At 37.0% G+C, this 10,588-nt stretch overlaps 1 long non-coding RNA gene across 1 annotated transcript; it reads right to left on the bottom strand.

Moving 5' to 3' along the window:
• Nucleotides 1–404: 404 nt before the first annotated feature.
• Nucleotides 405–1,933, bottom strand: LOC112772186 (uncharacterized). Its single transcript, XR_003187410.2, has 4 exons — nucleotides 1,755–1,933; nucleotides 1,274–1,361; nucleotides 914–1,089; nucleotides 405–728 (listed from the first exon to the last, which is right to left on the bottom strand). It is a non-coding gene; the product is annotated as an uncharacterized lncRNA (long non-coding RNA).
• Nucleotides 1,934–10,588: the final 8,655 nt, after the last annotated feature.

Below are 10,588 nucleotides of genomic sequence, written 5' to 3' on the forward strand. Positions count from 1 at the left end.
ATTCTGGTGGTCGCTAAAACATTGGTCACTAATTAGAAAATAGCGACCAACTTAGGTTGCTAACCATTAGCGACCGATTTTTGAGCAAGGCCACTAAACCTTCACCAAAGAGTATCGGTCGCTAAATCGGTCGCTAACATAATCGGTCGCTAAATGGTGACCAAATTTTGCGTCGCTAAATCGGTCACTGAGTAAATCGGTTGCTAAATGGCGACCCACTTTTTGGTCGCTAAATCGGTCGCTAAATTGGTCGCCATGAAATCAGTCGCTAAATTGGTTGCTAATTCCTGAACTAAAAATATAAATCGGTCGTTGTTCCTAATTTTATAATTATAAATTTTTACTAATTTTACATTTACAACTATTAAAACTTAATTTTCATAAATAATTATATTTCCACAAAATTTAACAAGAATCAAGAATAGATTAATTTTTTAAATAAATACCAAAACATTCACAATGTCTACATAGAAATATAGAATTTAAAATATTGAAAATTCTTAAATACATCAGATTTACGATCCACAATCTAAGACTAACACATTGTAAAAATAATTCATGAACAACATAACTATACTTTATCTAATATCTATTTAGACCTAGCAACTATATCTATCTCAGCTTGTACACTCTGGCATAACTCGAACCTCTTTTAAAGCCACCACATGTCAAAAATTGGTATGCATTTTTTGCTTTTTCCTCCCTCATTCTCTCTAATAAATCAACAGCTGAAAGAAGGAAATATTTAGAATAAAGTTGATACAATTCAGCTGCAACTATTAGTTTGAAGTGAATCCTCTTAATTAAGATCATAACTATATATAAATAATGGTTTAAATTCTAAAACATGTCATTGGGATGATAAATGGATGAATACATTATACGTACTTAGTAGTATCAAATAAAATATCACCTTTAGTATCAATAGAACTACGTTTGAATAATTGGAAATCCTCATAGCTCTTTCTTGTTGAAGATGTTCCCCATCGTCAATGTCCTCAATAATGTTGCTGTCAGATGCCACTATGGAATCGACTTCATCAAATGATTTGAGAGTAGCAATTTTCTTTTCATAATACTCTTTCTCCCCTATAAACATTGTACAATCTTAGTTCAAATTAAAATTAAACATATAAATAGAATGTCATTCAAGAACAAATTTACAGCACTTAATTAAGTTTCTTATATGACATTTAATTAAGTTTCTTGAATGACATTTAAATGTCTAATATTTTTCTTACAGCACTTAATTAAATGTAACTTGAAGCCTTACTCATTGAAACAGTGCAGATCCTCAAATTCCGCGAAGAGGAAGGAACACATGAGGGGAAAATTTGCAGGTGTTGCCTCTAGAGCTCCGTCTACAGTTGAAAGATGGACTATTCATTATTCATTAATATGTTCATTCTATTCTTAGTTTCATGTAGTACAGTCACACTCACGACGGCACTAATTAATTCCATTTCCATGGCTTCGTGTCTCAGTCACCATCAATTTGAAATGCACTACTCAATTATATGTTCGGATTATAAACTTTAGGTTTAAGTAGGTTGTGCAATCTAAGAATTTTTCTACAAAGAAATCATGGATGGACAAAAAGTGGCGGCAAGCAGTGTTAGCCCTCAAGATCGATTATTCACGCCATCGTACTTTTACTCTCCATATACTTTTCCATGTATGCAGCTAATTAATTAGTATAATCTCATTCAAAAGCATAAACAAAAAACTTTGTATAAAACAAATACTGTTCTCACCGCAGGTGCTGCCTCCAGAGCTCCGTCTGAAGTTGAAAAAGTCACATGCATAAGTCCGTTCTCCCCTTCACTAGCTAGTGGCCAAATATTTTATCACATGCACTGACACCATTCCCTGTTTTATTCTTTATACTCTTCTCTTCTCTACACTTCTTATCAATATCAGATTCTCTCAATATAAATAAGTAGAACTATTGGCATTAAACTTTTATATTATATTGTAGCCATGTATCCGGTTCACGTAGAGTAGGAAAAGACAAAATGGATAAGGAATGGTATATAAAAGAATTAGTAGTTTATACATTATCAATACACTGAGTAGCTACTAACACATACAATAATGCATGAATTGATGATATATATGATATATGTGTTATTTAATTAATCCAAGTACTAGAGCTATATATTTGATACAACTTTTTTGCTCTTATCAACCAATGAAATGAAACCCTTAACAAGCTCCTCCTTAATCATGAATTGAACAAAAGCCGCAAAAACACTATGTACTATCATGAATAGAACATACTTGCATAGTTGTCCAACATGCAAGAGTCAAAGGTATGAAACTCTGCTTCCTTGAATGAATGCAAAACAACATCCATACTCATGATCGCTATATATATATATATATATATATATATATATATATATATATATATATAGGTTTTACCCTGACAACCAGTAAGAGATATGTTGAAATGGTTGCTCCAAGTTTTGCTAATGCTCCCAGGTGAAAGACTTTGAGAGATGAGTGTATGCGTTTAGAAATAAAGAAGAGTTAAATTGAATTTCAACAAATATGACACAGATCAATGTAATTTTCCATTAAACAAATTAAAAGGGGCTTCTAACTGTGCTCTATACCTCCAGAAATATGACAACTCTAAAATAGCATATAGTTTTCTTTCAATATGACAAATCTAAAACTCAGTATGAAAGATCATGACTGTAGCTGCAGGAGGTATAAAGTCAGTTTCTTAATGAAAAAGGACAATGGGGCCTGATGAATGGGATTTTGCGGTGATTTAGAATTTTTCAAAACAAGAATCATTTCGTCGATAGTATAGTTCAAACCGGCTATTAGATCCCGTCAATCAGAGTTTAATTCAATTTAAAATAACCGAGAGTAATTAAACCTCGGGTCATCTTCCCTAGGAACTAGTGACAACGAGCGTACAATTTTGGTTGTGAAAATCAAGGGGGTTTCAATAATAAGGTGAACAATTAAAGGAATAAAAGAACAATCAAAATTACAATTAATAAACTAATAAAGGAATAAAAGAACTATCTATGTCATATGGACAAGTAGTGCTTTAAAATGATGAAAATGTGGTTCAAAACATAAATGGAACCTTGACTTAGGATGAGTTATGGAATCGCATCCTTGTCATAACTGATGAGGGAAAGACGATTCCACACAAACTCACCGGCAAGTGTACCAGATCGCATCAAGTAGTAATAACTCACAAGAGTGAGGTCGATCCCACTGGGATTGATAGATCAAGCAAGTTTAGTGAGGTGATTAGTCTAGTTAAGCTAACAGTGGTGAATTGGGTGAAATTGATTCAGCAGAAAGTAAATTGCAGTGAATGTAAAGTGCAGAATGTAAATCAATAGAAGCTTAAAGAGTAAGAAAAGTAAATTGCAGCAAATATAAAGGGAGTTGGGTGCAGGAAAATTAAAGAAAGTAGTAGATCAGAACTCAGAACAATTGCAGAAGCTTAAAATTGCATGAAAGTAAATTGGCAGAGAGACAAAGATACAGGAAATTTAAATTGCATAGAAATTAAACTCAGCTCAAGCAAACTCAAATATAAAATTGCAGAAAGAAAAATTTGCAGAAGAGGATTATCAGAAATTGAAATTGCATAAGCGAAATTGAAGTCAATATTGGAATGTAAAAGTGCATAAAAATAAAAGTGTTTCAATAGAGCCTTCTATTCTACTCTTACTCCTACTCCTACTGCTGCCTGCTACTACTGTAGCCTAAATAAATCTCTACTAAAATGCAACTGATGCCTTTATATAGGTGATGAGCGGATAATTTATACGCTTTTTGGCATTATTTTTATATAGTTTTTAGTATGTTTTAGTTAATTTTTATTATATTTTTATTAGTTTTTATTTAAAAATTACATTTCTGGACTTTACTATGAGTTTGTGTTTTTCTGTAATTTCAGGTATTTTCTGGCTGAAATTGAGGGACCTGAGCAAAAATCTGATTCAGAGGCTGAGAAAGGACTGCAGATGCTGTTGGATTCTGACCTCCCTGCACTCGAAATGAATTTTCTGGAGCTACTGAAGTCCAATTGGCGCGTTCTCAATTGCGTTGGAAAGTAGACATCCTGGGCTTTCCAGTAATATATAATAGTCCATATTTGATGACGCAAACTGGCGTTTAAACGCCCACTTTCTACCCTATTCTGGCGTTAAACGCAAGAACTAGCATAAAAGTTGGAGTTAAACGCCCAAACTGGCACAAAAGCTGGTGTTTAACTCCAAAAAAAATCTCTACATGTGAAAGCTTCAATGCTCAGCCCAAGCACATACCAAGTGGGCCCCGGAAGTGGATTTCTACACTAACTATTCTAGCTTACTCATTTTCTGTAACCTTAGGTCACTAGTTCATTATAAAAACCACTTTTAGAGATTCATTTTGTACCTCATGACATTTTACATCAGAACTTGTATTCTCTACGGTATGAGTCTCTAAAATCCATGGTTGGGGGTGAGGAGCTCTGCTGTGTTTCGATGAATTAATGCAATTACTACTGTTTTCCATTCAATCACGCTTGTTCCTATTCTAAGATATTCACTCGCACCTCAACCTGATGAATGTGATGATCCGTGATACTCATCGTTATTCTCACCTATGAACGCGTGCCTGACAACCACCTCTGTTCTATCTGCAAAAGCTTGAGTGCATATCTCTTGGGTTTCTAATCTAAGATTAGAACCTTCGTAGTATAGGCTAGAATTATTGGCAGCCATTCTTGAGATCCGGAAAGTCTAAACATTGTCTGTGGTATTTCGAGTAGGATCTGGGATGGGATGATTGTGACGAGCTTCAAACTCGCAAGTGCTGGGCGTAGTGACAGACGCAAAAGGATCAATGGATCCTATTCCAATATGAGTGAGAACCGACAGATGATTAGCTGTGCAGTGACAGCGCATTTGGACCATTTTCACAGTGAGAACGGATGGTAGCCATTGACAACGGTGATCCACCAACATACAGCTTGCCATGGAAGGAGCCTTGCGTGCGTGAAGAAGAAGACAGTAAGAAAGCAAAGATTCAGAAAACAGAGCATCTCCAAAACCTCAACCTGTTCTCCATTACTGCATAACAAGTGTTTATTTCATGTTCTTTTACCTTTTACAATTAAAACTAAGAATCATTACAGATATCCTGACTAAGAATTACAAGATAACCATAGCTAGCTTCAAGCCAACAATCTCCGTGGGATCGACCCTTACTCACGTAAGGTATTATTTGGACGACCCAGTGCACTTGCTGGTTAGTTGTGCGGAATTGCAAAAGTGTGATTGTGATTTCGTGCACCAAGTTTTTGGCGCCATTGCCGGGGATTGTTTGAGTTTGGACAACTGACGGTTTATTTTATTTCTTAGATTAGGAATAATTTATTTTTGTTGGTTTAGAGTCACTAAATTTGAGTCTTTTATTTGAGTTTAGTTTTATATTTTAAGTTTGGTATCAATTGCATGTTTTTATTTTGCTTTCATTTTTTCGAATTACATGTTGTTAGTTCTTTATTGATCTTCAAGTTATTCTTGTTTATTTTTCTTGTTTGATCTTTAGTCTTTCTTGTTTTGTGTCTTTCCTTGTTTTTCTTGAGCATTTTAGAATTATTAGTGTCTAAAGTATAAAAATTTTTAAGTTTGGTGTCCTTTGTGTCCCTATTTCCTTAATAATTTTCAAAATTTGTTCTTGGTGTTCATCTTGACTTTCAAAGTGTTCTTGGTGTTCATCTTGACACTCAAAGTTTTTTTTGTCTGTTTTCTTTGTTTTGATCTAAAAATTCTAAGTTTGGTGTCATTTTATTGTTTTTCTCTTTCCTCATTAAATTAAAAAATATCTTTTCTCTTATTTTACTTGATTTTCGAATTCTACCTTTAAAAATTCATATTTTTATTTTAAAACTTCTTATTTTATCTTATCTTAGTTTGGAATTTCAAAATTCAAATCTTTTTCAAAAATCATATCCAAGATTTTTCAAATTTTCTTAATTAATCAAGTATTTTAGTTTTCGAAACTTTTATTTTATTTTCCAATTATTTTATTTTATTTTATTCGGTTACTTTTAATTAAATAAAATAAAAATAAAAATATAATTTATCTGCAATTCATATCAATCCCTTTTTTTCATCATGGACATAAGTGGAAATGAACAGTCCAGAAGGACTCTGGGGTCATATGCTAACCCCATTACAGCTGCATATGGGAGTAGCATCTGTATACTTCCCATCAAAGCAAGCAGTTTTGAGCTAAATCCTCAGCTCATTATCATGGTGCAGCAAAATTGCCAGTATTCCGGTCTTCCATAGGAAGAACCTACTGAGTTTCTGGCACAGTTCTTACAAATTGCTGACACAGTACGTGATAAAGAAGTGGATCAGGATGTCTACAGATTATTACTATTTCCATTTACTATAAAAGATCAAGCTAAGAGGTGGTTAAATAACCGGTACCCACAGTAAGCATAAAAACATAGAAACCGTTATCAGACAAATTCCTGAATCAATTTTACCCTCCAAAAAGGATGACACAGCTGAGGCCGGACATCCAAGGCTTTAAACAAAAGGATCATGAATCCCTTTATAATGCCTAGGAGAGGTACAGAGGGATGCTAAGGAAATGTCCCTCTGAAATATTTTCAGAGTGGGTACAGTTAGACATCTTCTACTATGGGCTTACAGAAAAAGCTCAATTATCTCTAGACTACTCAGCTAGTGGATCTATACACATGAGAAAGACGATTGAAGAGGCTCAAGAACTCATAGATACGGTTGCTATAAATTAACATCTGTACTCAAGCAGTGAGTCCTCCATAAAAGAAGAGGCTAGGGCAGTAACTACTGATCCTAATCCTCAAGAACAGATTGTTGAACTTAATCAGCAATTGTTCCTTATGACAAAACAATTAGCAGAATTTAAAGAGATACTCCAAGACACTAAAAATGCTAACAAGAATATGGAAGCACAATTGAATCAGACAAGACAACAGCTATCTAAACAGATAACAGAAGAATGCCAAGCTGTTTAACTAAGGAGCGGGAAGACATTGAATAATTCAGCTCAAAGTAGCAAAAAGCCAAGAAAGGAACAACTGACAGAGAATGACCAAACCACTGTCCAAAATCCCTCTGAGGACAGCAAGATCCCAGAGAGGAATAATTCTGGCGTTCAAACGCCAGAAAAGGGTGAAAAATTGGCGTCAAACGCCCAGTGAATGCCCACTTCTGGCGTTCAAACGCCAGAAAAAGGGAGAAAAGTTGGCGTTAAACGCCCATTCCTTGCCCAGTTCTGGCGTTCAAACACCAGAAAAGGGTAGAAAATTGGCGTTAAACGCCCATCCAACCTCTACTCCTAGTGTTCAAACGCCAGCGAGGGATCAGACACCTACAAGTGCTGATTGTAACCCTCCTAAGATGGCTTCTCAACCTGCCTCTGTAGGAAATAAACCTGCAGCAAATGAGGTTGAGGAATACAAAGCCAAGATACCTTATCCTCAGAAACTCCACCAAGCGGAACAGGATAAACAATTTGCCCTCTTTGCAGACTACCTCAGGACTCTTGAAATAAAGATCCCGTTTGCAAAGGCACTTGAGCAAATACCCTCTTATGCTAAGTTCATGAAAGAAATCTTAAGTCATAAGAAGGATTGGAGAGAAACTGAAAAAGTTTTCCTCACTGAAGAATTCATTGCAATCATTCTGAAAAGCTTACCAGAGAAGCTTAAAGATCCCGGAAGCTTTATGATACCATGCACATTAGAGGGTGCTTGTACCAAAACAGCTCTATGTGATCTTGGGACAAGTATCAACCTAATACCTGCATTCACTATCAGAAAGCTTGGCTTGACTGAAGAAGTCAAACCAACCCGAATATGCCTCAAACTGGCTGATGGCTCCATTAAATATCCATCAGGTATAATTGAGGACATGATTGTCAAGGTTGGGCCATTTTCCTTTTCCACTGACTTTGTAGTGCTGGAGATGGAGGAGCACAAGGATGCAACTCTCATTCTAGGAAGACCTTTCATAGCAACTGGACGAACTCTTATTGATGTATGAAAAGGGGAAGTGACCCTGAGAATCAATGAGAATGAGTTCAAGTTAAATGCTGTCAAAGCTATGCAGCATCCAGACACATCAAATGACTGCATGAGCGCTGATATTATTGACTCTTTGGTAGAAGAGATCAATATGACTGAGAGTCTCGAATCAGAGCTAGAGGACATCTTTAAAGATGTTCAGCCTGATCTGGAGGAGCCAGAGGAAATAAAAGAACCTCTGAGAATTCCTCAGAAAGAGGATAAGTCTCCTAAACCCGAGCTCAAACCACTACCACCATCCCTGAAATATGCATTTATGGGAGAAGGTGACACTTTTCCGGTTATCATAAGCTCTGCTTTAAATCTACAAGAAGAGAAAGCACTAATTCAAGTGCTAAGGACACACAAGACAACTCTTGGGTGCTCCATAAGTGATCTTAAGGGCATTAGCCCAGCAAGATGCATGCACAAGATCCTATTGGAGGATGATGCTAAGCCAGTGGTTCAACCACAGAGGTGGCTAAACCCATCCATGAAGGAGGTGGTGCAGAAAGAGGTTACCAAGCTACTGGAGGCTAGGATCATTTATCCTATTTCTGATAGCCCCTGGGTGAGCCATGTCCATGTTGTCCCCAAGAAGGGAAGTATGACAGTGGTTCATATTGAAAAGAATGAACTGGTTCCTACAAAAATAGTTACAGGGTGGCGTATGTGTATTGATTACAGAAGGCTCAATACAGCCACCAGGAAGGATCACTTTCCTTTACCATTCATAGACCAGATGCTAGAGAGACTAGCAGGTCATGAATATTACTACTTTTTGGATGGCTATTCAGGTTACAACCAAATTGCAGTGGATCCTCAGGACCAAGAGAAAACAGCATTCACAGGTCCTTCTGGAGTATTTGCCTATAGAAGGATGCCTTTTGGTCTGTGCAATGCACCTGCAACCTTTCAGAGGTGCATGCTCTCTATCTTCTCTGATATGGTAGAGAAATTTTTGGAAGTCTTCATGGATGACTTTTCAGTATTTGGAGACTCATTCAGCTCCTGCCTTGACCATTTGGCACTTGTTTTGAAAAGATGCTAAGAGACCAACCTAGTTTTAAACTGGGAAAAATGTCACTTTATGGTGACTGAAGGAATTGTCCTTGGGCTTAAAATTTCAAATAAGGGAATAGAGGTGGATCAAGCTAAAGTGGAGGTAATTGACAAATTACCACCACCTGCCAATGCTATGACAATCAGAAGCTTTCTGGGGCATGTAGGATTCTATAGGAGGTTTATAAAGGATTTTTCAAAAATTGCAAAACCTCTGAGCAATCTGCTAGCTGCTGACACGTCATTTGTGTTTGACACACAGTGTCTGCATGTGTTTGAAACTCTGAAAGCTAAGCTGGTCACAGCACCAGTTATTTCTGCACCAGACTGGACATTACCATTCGAACTAATGTGTGATGCCAGTGACCATGCCATTGGTGCAGTGCTGGGATAGAGGCATAACAAGCTTCTACATGTTATTTACTATGCCAGCCGTGTTCTAAATGACGCACAAAAAAACTACACAACCACAGAAAAAGAGTTGCTTACAGTGGTTTATGCCATTGACAAGTTTAGATTCTATTTAGTAGGTTCAAAGGTGATTATGTATACTGACCATGCTGCTCTTAAATATCTACTCACAAAGCAGGATTCAAAACCCAGGCTCATAAGATGGATGTTGCTTCTGCAAGAGTTTGATATAGAAATAAGAGACAGAAAAGGGACAGAGAACCAGGTAGCTGATCACCTGTCCCAAATAGAACCAGTAGCAGGGGCGTTCCTCCCTCCTACTGAGACCTTTCCAGATGAGCAACTCTTCGCCATTCAGAAAGCACCATGGTTTGCAAACATTGCAAATTATAAAGCTGTGAGGTTCATACCCAAGGAGTACAGCAGGCAGCAAACGAAAAAACTAATTTATGATGCAAAGTACTATTTATGGGATGAACCATATCTCTTTAAGAGATGTGCAGACGGAATGATCCGCAGATGCGTGCCTAGAGAAGAGGCACAGAAGATCCTATGGTATTGCCATGGATCACAGTATGGAGGACATTTCGGAGTGAGCGAACAGCCACTAGGGTCCTCCAATGTGGCTTCTACTAGCCTACTCTCTATAGAGATGCCCGAGAGTTTGTGCGTAACTGTGACAGTTGCCAAAGAGCTGGCAACTTACCTCATGGTTATGCCATGCCTCAACAAGAGATCTTAGAGATTGAGTTGTTTGATGTATAGGGTATTGACTTCATGGGTCCTTTCCCACCATTATACTCAAACACTTACATTCTGGTGGCAGTAGACTACATATCTAAATGGGTAGAAGCAATTACCACACCCACTAATGATACTAAGACAGTGCTAAAGTTCCTCCAGAAACATATCATCAGCAGATTGGTGTCCCAGAGTACTAATCAGTGACGGGGGCACTCATTTCTGCAATAAACAGATTTACTCTGCTATGGTCCGATATGGAATTAGCCACAAAGTAGCAACTCC

Source organism: Arachis hypogaea, chromosome 18, assembly GCF_003086295.3.
Source record: "Arachis hypogaea cultivar Tifrunner chromosome 18, arahy.Tifrunner.gnm2.J5K5, whole genome shotgun sequence".
In the NCBI taxonomy this organism is placed as follows: domain Eukaryota; kingdom Viridiplantae; phylum Streptophyta; class Magnoliopsida; order Fabales; family Fabaceae; genus Arachis; species Arachis hypogaea.